Here is a 14,433-nt window from a genome sequence, read left to right as displayed (position 1 = left end):
TAGTACAAAACTACTTGAATCCGATCTAGCCATTAGCTAATGTTCTAGTGCCTCAGACTCCTGCAAACCTTCCCATAATCCCTTTGCTATGGTAGTAAACAAGATAGATCTTTGCCTCTGCTAAATTGTTGTTACACCAGCCTGATAGTAAATAGGTTAAGGTGCAGAATTGCAAACTTGGTAGACCTAGGTTTGAAACCTGTCTGGGAAACTATGCCACAACAGTATCTGCTTGGAAGAAAGGCCTAGCAATTTACTTCTGTAATATGTCACAAAAACTCTATGGGATTTTTGCGTAGAGTCGCCATAAATTAAAGCAACTAATTGCCCTAGAGTTGAAATTAACTGGTTGATCTGATGTGATTTTCATTCATTCGGGTAATGCTACTCAACGCTAGAAGTTTAAACCTCAAAATGCACACACTCGAGGCACTCCTCAGTGTGGAGAACATCGACATCTGTGCAGTAACAGAAACCTGGTTTAAGGCTCCTGAGAGCACCCCAGCACTAGTAGGCTAGAACTCGTACCTTATCTTTCGGCCACAGAACCAGGACCGAAACACAAAAGGCAGGGGTGTATCCATATTCATCAGGGATACCCACACCTCCAGGTTAGTGGCGCAGCACAATGCATCAGAGATCATCCATGTGCAACTAACAATGGGCAAAACTGCAATCCAAATTGTAGCTTGCTACAGATCACCCACCATGGCCCAGGACCTACATTCCACATTTCTGGAGACACTGGGAAATATGAAGGTCCTACCAAACACCTTGATACTGGGTGATTTCAATTACCCAAACATAAAGTGGGAGAACTACTCAAGTACTAACTCCCTTGCCCAACGCTTCCTAGAATTTATAATCTCGAACGCCCTGGATCAACTGGTCAACACCCCCACCAGAGGGAACAACATATTGGACCTGGTCATCACCAACATGGGCGACCGGTGTTCCACAGCGGAGGTCAACCCCTCGGTGGTTAGATCAGACCATAGACTAATCACTCTGGATATCCACTTTCCGCCCCCACCCCCAATCAAGGAAACCACCATGAAAAATGTTTCAAAAGCAAACTTCACATTACTTAAGACCGAGGTGGAAAGGTTCACAGCCCCCATGCTAAAGGACAATGCTGTCCAAGCCACTGAAACCTTTACAAAGGCACTGTATGAGCATCTGCAGGAATGCATGGATCGTGCTATCCCAAGTAAAACCAAGACTAACTCCTCCAAGAAAAGGAAACCAGTCTGGTGGACCCCTGCCATAAACAAGCTATATAACAGAAGGAGGAAACTAGTACAGAAAAGCGTAAAATCCCAAGAAGGAAAGACATCCCTGATCAGTATCAGCAAGAAACTACGATCCCTCATTAAATCATCCAAGGCTAGTTTCGAAAGAAAAATTGCCAATAACTCCAAAGATAACCACAAAGCATTCTTTAGCTATGTCAAGAACCTAAGTGGAAACTCTCAGATCTACTCTGAGTTAGTGCAGAATGGCACAAAATACACTGCACCGACTGATATTGCAAACATTCTGGCAGACAGGCTTAGTGCAAACTTCACCTCCCTCTCACCCCCTAAAGGGCCCATAATCATACCAGAAGAATGTAGGGTGCCGTCAATCACCGACACACAGGTTAAAACAGTTGAGTGTGTAGCCTACAACAGTTAAACAACACAAAAATGACTTTAAATTACTTTTGAAGTGCAAAAACAGTAAAAATACAAAAAAACAATGCTTTTTAAATCTTAGATAAGCTAGAAACTCGCTTTTCGGCGAGAAAATGCAGTTGCAGGTAGAAAGGCAGAGAAAAAATAATCTGTTGAAAGTCTCTCTTTTGTCTCCCTGCTGCTTGTAGCACTCTGCAGGGCACCACGAGGAGCTGTGCTGAGCTAGATACAAGCGCAAAACCATGCAAATGTGGGTTTTAAAGCAGGGAGCTTGAAAGAGATAGGAATTAGCCCAAAATGGCCAGTAAGTTACTAGTTGCCAGGCTGAGACCACTCCTCCAGGGACAGATAGGCTGCTCAAAGCTCCCCACTCTCACTGGTGAACAGAGAAGCTTCCTCCTATCCATGTAAGGATATGGGCAACACAGGAACTTGTACCACATCCCAGAATTCAGCAAAACCTGAAATCTGGACTACTCTAGTTTAGAAAATGCGGGAAACAAAGGATTTTTTTTTCTTTGTGCAGAACAACAGTAACTTACACAAGAAACGCTTTAAATGCTTTAAACAGGATAGCACACTTGAGTGTTTAGCGTACAACAGTTAAACAACACAAAAACTACTTTAAATGACTTTTGAAGTGCAAAAACAGTAAAAAATACAAAAAAATGCTTTTTAAATCTTAGATGAGCTAGAAACTCGCTTGGCGAGAAAATGCATTTGCAGGTAGAAAGGCAGAGAAAAATACTTAATCTGTTGAAAGTCTCTCTTTTGGGCTAATTCCTCTCTTTCAAACTCCCTGCCTTAAAACTCGCATTTGCGCAGTTTTGCACATCGCGCAACACCATTGAAGCAGTTTTAAACTATTCCTGGCTCCACAAGTCTACTCTTCAATTTTTCCCTTAGAACTAGTCAAACTCTCAAAGCAAGCACTCTGCTTTCCTTTTACAACACAGCAGTTGCTCAAACTTCAAGTAAGCACTAACCAACTATAGCACTACACCCCCTTATACTATTTAGTAGTACAAGGCTCCCTATTCGTCCCTTCTGGACAATCAATAAACCAGTTCTTTAAGCTGTCCAGGCATGTCCAAAGGGCAGTTTCAGGTATACTCTCCAGTCCAGCTGGTGAATCTGGGAATCTTGAGGCAATGTTACAATTGCCTTATGTACACAGACAACCCTCTCCTCCTTCCAACAAACTCAAATGTATGTGAGAGATGCAACTATGCAGCCAAACTGGAGGCAGAGCTCTCTCAACCCAAGACTGGCACAATCAGTCAGGAGGAGAAGGAAACCACTCGCACCAAACAACCAGTCTCACATAGACCAATCGTATCAGCAAACAAGACACATAAACACACAAAAACATATTTGGAGTGTTAAGTCGTACATTACTTTAAGAATGAAGACCGATACAGTTCTTTCTCTCTCTCAGTGGCTTTTATTAACTAACAGTACACACGTGCGGGAGCCTCATGGAAAGCACCAGGGAGACTCCCAGAACAAAGGAATAAACAAGCTTATATACTGGTGATATTGCTGACAGTACAAAAATATAAAACTGAACCAATTAGATCATTACAAAGGGCAATTAACCAATCAAAGGTTTACCTGTAAGCATAAGACAATTCATATCATATTTCCAGGCAGAAGAGACAATTGGATACACTTCCATAAAAGGCACATTTCCTGCTTTCAGGCAGACTCTCTAGTTTCAGTATTTTTCCATTATTCACAGTTCAGATTTCACAGTACTCAGTACATCTCCGTTTATACAAACTGCCACATACTCAATTCCCTTGAAACACATGCTTTGGCTGTTCATATTCTACCATCCCCCATTTGATGCTGTGTAAGCATCATCATTTAACCCGTCATACATTTGCCACAGATCTAGCATAACCATGCTACTAGTCTTTTCATCATTGAGAGACATTTTCATTTCATTATGTACAGACATAGTTGCAGGCATATAAAATGTAGGCACTTTCTTTACAGTTTTTGAAGACATTAATTTCAAGATCAGTGCTTTGATTGGAAATAAGACAATGAAAGCAACAATTGCTAATACTGCAATTAACAAAATCAGCTTCAACAGTCCACCTCCCAAACCTGAGAACAGGTTGGTCAACCAAGCCCATGTTGAGCTATCAACCTCTTTGGCCTCTGAGAGTTTGGAAATTCTCTGAGTCAGTTCAAGATGACTTTCAATTTCGTGCTGATTGTCAGGAATAAGCATACAGCACTCCTCCTGGATTAAAGAGCAAGTTCCTCCTTTCACCGCTAGGGTGAAATCGAGGGCCATACGGTTTTGGAGTACTACAGCCCTCATAGCAGTCAGTTCATCAGTTACTAGTTCTAAGGCAGAAAATGTAGCATTGCTCAAAATTTCGAGCAGTTTAGATAACTTTTTCAGTTCCCAAATTGATTTCACTGCTCCGTATGACGGAATTATACCAGCCCCATGATATTACATCATCACCCAAGTCTATATGGGGCAGTCTTTTGGTACTAGCATGAGCCAAGTCATGATGATAGATCCATGAAGCATCAACTTTGCCTACTGGATTGGCAGGCTTCTTGATCTCTCTAACGTTCCGAATTTTTCCCTTAGGTAATGTAGATACATGTCAGATAGCTGGAACTTGGTAACCCAGGAAACAGCTGCCAGACCAGTTTCCTGGTAGCCATTTATATGCTTTTCTTCCGCACACAAAATAACAGTTCTCTACTTTAATGGTGATATTGATGGACTTAAAGTGATTCCCAGTATTCTGCCGCCCTTCAAACATTTTCCAGTAGACAGTTTCTATTTTCTGGGAAAAGTTAGCTATAGAGTTAACAATTCTTAATATAGGTGAGAAATCTGTTACACAACCCCATGCAGTGCAGTTATATGCCACTGTTTTGTTGCAATGGCTCCACCCTACACTGGTTTTATCAAGTTTTTGAAAACCCACAGCTCCATTTTGACGGACAGACAACTGTAATGCTACTTTGTGTTTTGAAATAACTCTTGATGTGTCATAGATCAGATTCATCCAAGTCTCTTCAATCCCTAAAGGAACTATATTTAGCATCAATTCCCCATGAACCGTAGGAATGGCAGTGCAGATCCAGCAATTGGAGACATTAAGGGATGATGCACAAGTATATTTTATAGCTTGGTAGGTATTGAATGGTGGATGCCATGCAGTTCTTTTGGCATGAGGTGTTACTGTAGCGGAAAATAGAAATGGCCACAGCAGAAATATGAGAACAACAAAAATAACCACCAAGATAGTTTTACAGTACTTTAGTGGAAATGGTGGTTTTGGTGGAATTGTATTGGAATGGAGAAATGTTCCGATTGGAGAAATGTCAGACATTATCAGGTGCAGGGACAGTATGGCTTTGAGTACGGGAAGCAATAGGTGGAGAATCCGGAGCTGTGAAAGGTAGAGGTGTTTGATCTTTGGAAGGGACGACTTTCTTAACGTGTGATATATGAATCCAGGTTGGTGAGCCTTGTAATCGTACTGCTGAAGAGGTTGTCAGAAGAACCAGGTAAGGCCCCTTTCAATGAAGTTGCAGTGCTGTTTTTCTGGAGAAAGACTTGACGTATACCCAATCGCCTGGTTGTAGTTCAGAAGACGTGAAAGGATCAGGGTTATGTTGTGCCGCTGCTACTTGGCGGTGATAACACTGTAAGAAAGAAACAAGAGAAGTGCAGTATACAATAACATCATGATCAAAGGCATCGTACTCAGAAAAGGGTGGTGGTGGAGTCATGGGCTTGTGCATAGGATGGCCCATTAGAATTTCATGAGGAGAAAGCCCTTTAGTAGGATGTACTTGTGCTCTCATAGAGAGCAAAGCTAGTGGTAAGGCCTGTACCCAAGTGAGGCCTGTTTCAGTAGTAATTTTTGCTAGTCTAGTTTTCAGTGTTTGATTCATGTGTTCCTTGATTCCAGATGCCTGCGGTCTATATGGGCAATGAAATTTTAGAGTGATGCCCAACACAGTACACAGTGACTCAATTAATTGAACTGTAAAATGTGTTCCACGATCTGAATATATATAACAAGGAACACCAAATCGAGGTATAAAGTCATAGCAAAGTTTCTTAGCAACTGAGATAGCATCATTTTTCACACAAGGGCGTGCTTCTAACCATCCAAAAAAAACATCAACAACAGTTAAAACATATTTAAAACATGCACAAAGTGGTAATTCAATAAAATCGCATTGCAAAGCACAAAATGGGCCAAATGGTTATGGTAGGAGTTTTGCGGGAGCCATTGTGCCTTTGGAAATATTGTACTGTAAACAAATGGAGCATGTGCTCACAAAGTGCTGTACAGAAGTAGAAAGCTTTGGGGCAAACCAATCCTTTTGGATTTTTTATTAAAGCTTGTACCCCAACATGGGCTGGCAAATGATAAGCTTTAATGAGGGAATTTAGCATGGATAGGGGGCAGACCAATCTGCCATCTGGATGTTGCCAAATTAAATCAGAGCGTTTGAGCCAGCCATGTTTTTCTTTCTGATTCTGAAACCTCATTTTATAAAGCTTTTAGCACTGTTTCATCAAAAGTTTTTTATAGAATGTAATGGCTGCAGAAAGTGACTCTAAACAGTTTGTGAGAAAGCAGCTCAGTCAGTAAAATTATTGCCCTTACTTTCGAAAGTGTCATTGGACTGATGGGCTGCACATTTAACAACAGCAATTTTAGAAGGTAACAATAAGTCTTGTAATAAATTATTGATATAAAAATGTTTTTTAATGGGTGATAAGTTGTCATTCTCGCCTTCATTCTTGCTGGATGGGTTCGGAGCCGATCCTCTGCTCCGACTCGGCCTACACTATAGCTCGAGAGCTATTTTTACCGGCTCGTGGCAGCCCTGTATCCCACAATACCATGCGCTAACTCCCCAGATCTTGTTTGCCACTTCGCTGCAAGGTTGCGTTTTTTTACCAGCTCAGGTCAGTGTAAAAAATTTTTTTCTTTTTGTTAGGACTTTTAAAATTTAAGCCCCTCCTTTCGACCCACTGATGGAAGTAGTGGCCAGAAAGGCGTGGGCAGCTCCTGAATCGATGGAACCTACCCCTAGGAGGCCTTCTAAATTTATTTCTGCTCCAGTAGACAAACCATTTCTGACCAAAGGTGTATCGGTAGATGCTATGGTGGTAGCAGCCGCCACTAAGAAGGAATTAGCTGATCCTTCTGTACCTGTTCATCCTCCTAATAAAGAGTCCAGGACTATGGACAGGTACAGTAAGCGGACATTTGCTTCAGCGACCTTTGCCATGCAGTCGCTGAACTATTTGTCATTTCACCCGCCTTCAGAGAGATTTGCTCAAAGAACTGGGTGAAACCAAACAGGATCCTTCTGCTGCGGGGTATCAGGACAAGATTAACTCCCAGCTGGCTACCCTGAATTCCATTGCCAACTCCTCCATGCGGCTTATCTCTTATGCAGTCGATGGAGCGAGTAGGGCCGCAGGCACAGGTGTTGCGTTAAGACGTCACACCTGGATGCGAGACTGTAATTTTGCTGATCCCTTCAAGGCATCCTTCACCAAAACTCCCTTTGATGGTTCAGAGTTGTTTGGACCTCAGGTGAAGAATACCCTCACCAGGTGCGAGCAAGATGGTAAGACTCTCTCTGCCGTGGGAGTCCACTTTTCCACACCATCTAGACCATACCCTAATAGTCAGAAGGGTGGAAAGATGTGGTTCCGCAAACCACAGGGAGTTGCGCCTGCCGCACGTGGTGAACTTCCCCCCAGAGGCAGAGGGGGGATCAATAATAGATGCCGCCTCAGGGGCAGAGGGTGTCCACAGAACCAGGGAATCCTTCCCTGACCAACTCTTTCGGCATCCCTGAGAAGCTGCCCGACTGTCCACCTTCGGAGGCAGTCGGGGGAAGATTATCCCTTTACCCGGAAACCTGGCAATCCCTCTCTCAAGACAAATGGGTCCAGTCTATCATATCAGAGGGTTACAAAATCCCCTTCATTTCCCCTCCGATCCAACCGCCAAGACCCCTCCCAGACATACCACCCGGACAAAGGGGTCAGGCACAGCTAGAGATAAAAAAGCTGTTAGAAAAAAAGAGTCATCCAGGCAGTCCCAGCAGACCAGCTAGGATCCGGAATCTACTCCAGGTTCTTTTTGGTACCAAAAAAGACAGGAGACTGGAGACCCATTTTGGACCTCAGCAGACTGAACAAGTCTGTGCAGAAGACAAAATTTCGGATGGTAACGTATTCTGCCCTTCTTGGGTAGAGACAACTGGATGTGCTCGTTAGACCTTCAGGATGTGTACTATCATGTATAGATACACAGGCGCTCCAGGAGGTTTCTCCTCTTCCGGCTGGGAGCCAGTCATTACCAATTCAGAGCCCTGCCCTTTGGTGAACACCCGGGGGGCTGTGGTGAGACCAAATATTTGGCAGTGGTCACGGCTCACCTGAGACAAAAAGGATTCCAGGTGTTTCCATATTTAGACGACTGGCTCATTACCACTACCACCAAGCAGCATCTTATCATAGCCAGGGATTACACCATTCGCATTTGCAACAAACTAGCTATTTCCATAAATTTTGCAAAATCCTCCTTGTCGCCTTGTCAATGTATAAACTTCATAGGCGCCGTGTTAAACACCACAGAAATGTCTGCAACATTACCACCTCAGAGAGTGACAGACATACGGCGGAATGTTCAGTTTCTGTTTCAGTCCAACAGAATTCTAGTCAAGTTAGTACTGAAAACATTAGGCCTCATGGCAGCGGCAATTCTCCTCCTCCCCTTAGCCCGCTTCCACATGAGAATTCTCCAGTAGATGCTTTTTTCTCGGTGGTCCTTTCAACAGCTCCCAATGACTCTCAACATTTTGATAACCCCAACTTGCAGAAAACACCTCTCGTGGTGGATGGTCTCCCCTCAACTTCTTCAGGGCAGAGCCTTTGTTCTTCCCCCTCCAGTTGCCACGGTGACAACGGATGCCTCCCTGATCGGGGGGGGGGGGGCACTATCAGGGCAGGACTGTCCAGGGCACATGGCAACAATTAGAATGCCACCTGCACATAAATGTCCTGGAGATGAGAGCAGTGCTTTTATCGTTGCAAGCCCTTCAGGACTCTCTTCCCACGGGGACTATAGCAGTTCAAACGGACAATATGTCTGTAGTGTGGTACATAAACAAGCAGGGCGGAACAAAGTCCTACCCCCTATGTCGAGAAGCACTCAGACTTGGCAGTGGGCGATCTCCTCTCAACGGTTTCTGATAGCAACGCACATCCCTGGGAGGTCCAACGTCATAGCGGACAGACTGAGCAGAACAATTCTCATGCCTCACGAGTGGTCTCTAAATCAGGCGGTAGCAGAGAGAATTTTCCAGAAGTGGGGCCAGCCTTGCTGCGACCTTTTTGCAACACCTCAAAACAGCAAGTGCCTCGATTTCTTCACACTCTTCCCTCTACCAGGCCATCCCCCCCAGAGACGCTCTTGTCCACAATTGGCCTCGGGGTCTTCTATATGCTTTTCCCCCTTTTTCCGTTGATTCCGCAGTTAATTCAGAAAGCAACCGCATTGAGATCCAAAATGATCCTCATTGCTCCGTACTGGCCTCAAAAAGTATGGTTTCCGTTCCTGCACCGTTATCTACTGAAACAGCCATGGCATCTGGAACCATTTCCAGACCTTTTGACCCATCTGACGGGCAAGCTGCACCAGTCTCTTCAGTGCCTCAACCTCACAGCTTGGTTGCTCCACTTCCAACCATAGCCAGGCTTCCCTTTATTTCTCTTCCTGTCCGTGATATCATTCTTGCCTCCCATAAGTCCAATACTAGGAAGACTTATGCGAGTAAATGGAAGCGTTTTTCATTCTGGGCAGAAGCTAGGTCCTTGGATCCTTTTAATGCACCAATTCATAAAGTTCTAGATTTTCTGGCAGAGCTTTTTCATTCAGGGTCGTCGTCGGCCACTATCAGAGTACAACTAGCGGCCATTGCCAATTTTCATGTAGGGCTCTCGGAAACCAATATTATGTCTCACAAACTCTGTAAAGCTTTCCTCAAGGGCATCTTCTTGCTCAGACCTCCCATTAAGGATCCTCTTCCACAATGGGATCTAAATTTGGTGTTAACTTCATTAATTCTCCCTCCCTTTGAGCCTGCAGCTTCTTGTTCCCTCATGCTTCTCTCTTGGAAAACTCTGTTTTTGGTGGCTATAACATCTGCCAGAAGGGTGTCGGAACTTCAGGCCTTGTCTGTCCGTCCCCCCTTATTTGGCTTTTCATAAAGACAGGGTAGCTCTCAGAACAAATCCGTCCTTTCTACCAAAAGTTTCTTCTGAATCAAATCTGAACCACACTATTGACTTGCCTGTTTTCTTCCCAAATTATTCAAACAGGGCTGAACAGAAATGACATTCCTTGGATGTTCGTCAACTGCGGTATTATCTAGACAGGACAAAACAATTCAGAAAGTCAGAACAGCTCTTCTTCTCTTATGCTGAAGGAAAGAAAGGACTTCCAATATCAAAGGTAACTCTTTCCAGATGGTTAGCATCCATCATTACCTTTGTCTACGAGTTGAGGCACAAATAACTTCCTTCAAGACCTAAGGCTCATTCAACCAGGGCACTATCAACCTCAACAGCCTTTCAAGCAAGGTTACCATTAGATGCCATTTGTGCAGCAGCTACATGGGCTTCTCAACATACTTTTATTACCCATTACAAACTTGGTATAGCCTCCAGAAATAGAGCTGACTTTGGTTCCACCGTACTCAGGAGTCTGTTCCGTTGAGCCACCCAGGACCAAGGTGCTGTCCCATCCAGCAAGAATGAAGGAGAGAATGACAACTTAACGTTTAGAAGTTATGTACCTACCATAACGTTCCATGCTAGTTGTCTTCTTCTCGCCTTCTTTCTTGCGTCCCTTCCTCCTGCCCCCTAGCCTGGACAGACTTGAAGGTCTCTGAGTCCTTTTCTTTCATGATACATAGTTATTCAGGGTTACCCGTATCATGAGCGTTACCAGCAGGGAGACCATATTTTTATATAATGGCTTATTTTTTGGTAACAATAAAACTATACTATGTGTTAGCTGTCAACGAGATCTGGGGAGTTAGCGCATGGTATTGTGGGATATAGGGCTGCTTCGAGCCGGTAAAAATAGCTCTCGAGCTATAGTATAGGCCGAGTCGGAGCCGAGGATCAGCTCCGAACCCATCCAGCAAGAAAGAAGGCGAGAAGAAGACAACTAACATGGAACGTTATGGTAGGTACATAACTTCTTATTCCGAAGGATGTTAAGAACCCTCGCTCTGTCCATAATATGCCAAAATCATGAACAACACCATGGGCATAACGAGAATCAGTATAAATTAGTAGCAGACTTGTCTTTAGCTAGTTTACATGCATGTGATAATGCTACTAATTCCACGGCCTGTGCGGAGGTGCCTGTAGGTAATCATGCCGATTGCAATACTTCAGTCGGTGTGCAGACTGACCAAGCAGCTTGGAATTTTCTGGAGTTTGTTCTTAAACAGGATCCATCAACGAAAATAACTAAATCAGGATTTTGCAAAGGAGTATTAAATAAATTCAACCTAGGAGAAAGAACAGAGTTAACCACTAGTACACAATCATGTGGTTCGCCCTCGTCTGAGGTTGGTATTAAAGAGGCAGGGTTTAGTGGTGGGCAGCATTTAATTTGTAAAGCAGGATTTCCCATTAAACTTATTTCATACTTTCATACTTAGTAAGGCGTGCATTTGAAAGATATTGTTTTAGTTTTCAGAAGTAAGGCTTGAACAGCATGTGGGACTGTTAGTACAGTGTCGTGTCCCAGGGTTAGTGGAGCTGTCATGTCTACCAAGACGGCAGCAGCTGCCACAGCCCGTAAGCAAGCTGGGTAACCAGAAGCAACCAGATCCAATTGAGTGCTATAGTAAGCTATTGGTCGGTATCTTCCAGTGCGTTGGTGGGTTAAGAGACCCAGAGCAGTTTTATTTAGTTCGCAACAAAAGAAAACGAAAGGTTTAGAATAGTCTGGTAACCCTAAGGTAGGAGGATTTACCAGGGCTGTTTTGATTGCCTGAAAAGCCTCATCATGCTGTGACGTCCAGGGTAGAGGGTCTGTAATGTCCTTTTTCAAGAGTTGCAACAGAGGGGTGGTAATTTCTGAAAAATTAGACACCCACTGCAGTATCCTACTAGAACAAGGAACCCTCTATGTTGCCTCTGGGTTACAGGACGAGGTGCAGTTTGAATAGAACTGATACGGTTTGGGAGTATCCGGGGAGAACCCATTTCAATGATGTGTCCCAGATACTGTACTTTATCTTGACAATATTGTAATTTTGATTTATTTACTTTAAATCCTCGTGTGGCTAAAAATTTTAACACTAAAGAGAGTCTTTCTTACAGGCATTACTGTCTAGGGAGGCTATAAGTATATCGTCCACATATCGGACTAGAACTGAACGTGATGGTAGTTGTAAATCTTGTAATTGTCTATGCATTTCCCTTGAAAATAAAGTTGGGGATTCTACATACCCCTGGGGCAATCGGGTCCAAGTATACTGTTGCCCTTTGTAGGTAAAAGCAAACAAATATTGACTATCAGAATGTACTGGGATAGAGAAAAAAGCTGATGAAATATCTATTACTGTAAAACATTTAGCTGTAGGTGGGATACAGCTTAAAATAGTAGTGGGGTTTGGCACAATTGGGAAGACAGGCATAACTGCTTTAACTTCCCATAAATCCTGTACAAATCTGTAAACTTGTTTACCAAGTTTCTTTACTGGTAATATTGGAGTGTTACACGGGCTTGTGGTGGGTACTATTATTTCTTGCTGTGCTAGTGCAGAAATAACAGGGGCTATACCAGAGATAGCTTCAGCCGTCAGAGTACTGTGGTACTCACTGCAATTTTGCTCCAGGTTTTAGAGTTATTTTTACAGGGATAGCTGAAGTCAAAAAGCCTACATCATTATCATGAGTTGTCCACAAGTAAGAGGGTAGGGAGTGTAAATCTTAATTTCTGTTAGAATCTGACTGAATACACATCGGTTGTAATGTAATGGTATCATCCAAGGCTGCTAAAGTAGTGTCCTGTTGGTCTGAAGGTACTTGGAGATAAACTCCATCAGCTGTGCAAAAAATGGTGGCCCCCATTTTGCACAGCAAGTCTCTTCCTAATAAATTTAAAGGTGCTGAGGGTCCTACCAAAAAGGCATGATTATCCAAAGTTATTGGAACTGGGACGGTTTCAGAATACTCGATAGGTATACCGGAGACACCTACTTCTTTAGATTATTAGAAAGTGGAATATTCATGGCCGTTCTGCTAATTAGCATAGATTTAGTCGCTCTGGTATCAATCAAAAATGGATATGGTTTATTTTTAACCAGTAGCATAACATGTGGTCCGTCCTGATCCACAGGAAGGAAGGGGTACAACTGCTGTTTCTGTTCAGGGAACCATCATTGTGGTTGCTGTAGAGGGTTTGGCGTCCAGTTAGAATTCCATTGTTGTGGTGCCTCAGTGTATGGTGCAGGTTGTTCAGCCAAATATGGACACTCATTTTTCCAATGGTTTCTTTGGCCACAATTGAAACATTAATTCTGATTACTTGGATTCTGGGGTTGGGTCACTTGCGTAGCTTGATAGTTTTGTTTATTCTGAGTAGCTGGACTGTGACCTCTACTCCTCCCCCTTTCCCGCCCTCGTCCTCTACCTCGGTGACCGGGTTGGCCCAAAACGTTACACATTTGAATTTGTGCTTGTGCTAATTTTTCCTGTAAATCCTTTTTTTCTTTAGCCAAATGGTCAGATAGGTATTGTACTTGCTGAACTAACTCATGCAGGCTCAGACTAGGCCAATTCAAACATACTTCTTTTAATTCATCTCTCACTTGAGTGCATAACCCATCCACAAAAGCAGCTGACAGCCCTCTCTGTGCTGGCCCTTCGGTGGGCTCTGGGTATCCGGAATATGCCTCAAAGGCATCAGTAAGTTGTCGTATTTATCTATAGGTTCGTCTTCTCTCTGTATGACTGACTTGATCTTAGACCAATTTGGGGTAGGTGGCACTATGACTATGATAGCATCAGCTATTCATTGTCTGACTGCTTCAAAACCGTTTTCCTCTTGTGTGTTATGCTTTGGTATTGGGGTGGGGACATTAGCATGATCCCAGATACGTTTCATCAGATCAGCTGGAACAGCGTATTGGAGGACAGCTTTAACTTCTATATTAGGATTTTGTAAGCATACGTGTCCAGCTAATACGCGTTGAAACTTTGCTGGGTTATTACGAATGGGCGGAAGTGATTTAGTAATAGCTTGAAATTCAGTTGCCGACCACGCCCTAGGAACGACTACAGTAGCCGGTTGTTCCGCATCTCTAGCATGTGCTGGATTTGGAACCTCCCTCAGTGGAAATACTCCTGCTTCGTCTGATGAGCTTGTGCTCGAATCGGAAGTAGAGCTTTGATGAGATTTATCCGGACTAATGTAACCATCCTTGTCCTTAATCACAATTGGGCATTGCTTATAATATTTACCCTTGTGTGAATATACAGTTTTCCTGTTTTGAGGTATTTTTGGCTGACTGGACCTAGGGTCAAAAAGCATTTGTACTTTTCTTTTGTGCTGTTTTTTTATCTTAGAGTGGATTACTCTAGGGGATGATTTGCCTGTGTCTATTTGGTCAGGTTGTTGTATAGCCAGGTGGCTAGACTGGCCTCCTA

At 43.4% G+C, this 14,433-nt stretch overlaps 1 protein-coding gene across 1 annotated transcript in view; it reads left to right on the top strand.

Moving 5' to 3' along the window:
* Positions 1–14,433, top strand: part of LOC122815091 (RNA helicase Mov10l1-like) — a 1,410,002-nt gene that overhangs the window by 579,834 nt on the left and 815,735 nt on the right. The window lies entirely within an intron of this gene.

The sequence above is a fragment of the Protopterus annectens genome, chromosome 11.part0 (assembly GCF_019279795.1).
Source record: "Protopterus annectens isolate FY-2018-M chromosome 11.part0, PAN1.0, whole genome shotgun sequence".
NCBI lineage: Eukaryota > Metazoa > Chordata > Ceratodontiformes > Protopteridae > Protopterus > Protopterus annectens.
The sequence above is the reverse complement of the archived record's forward strand: the minus strand, read 5'-3'. Positions and strand labels throughout refer to the sequence as shown.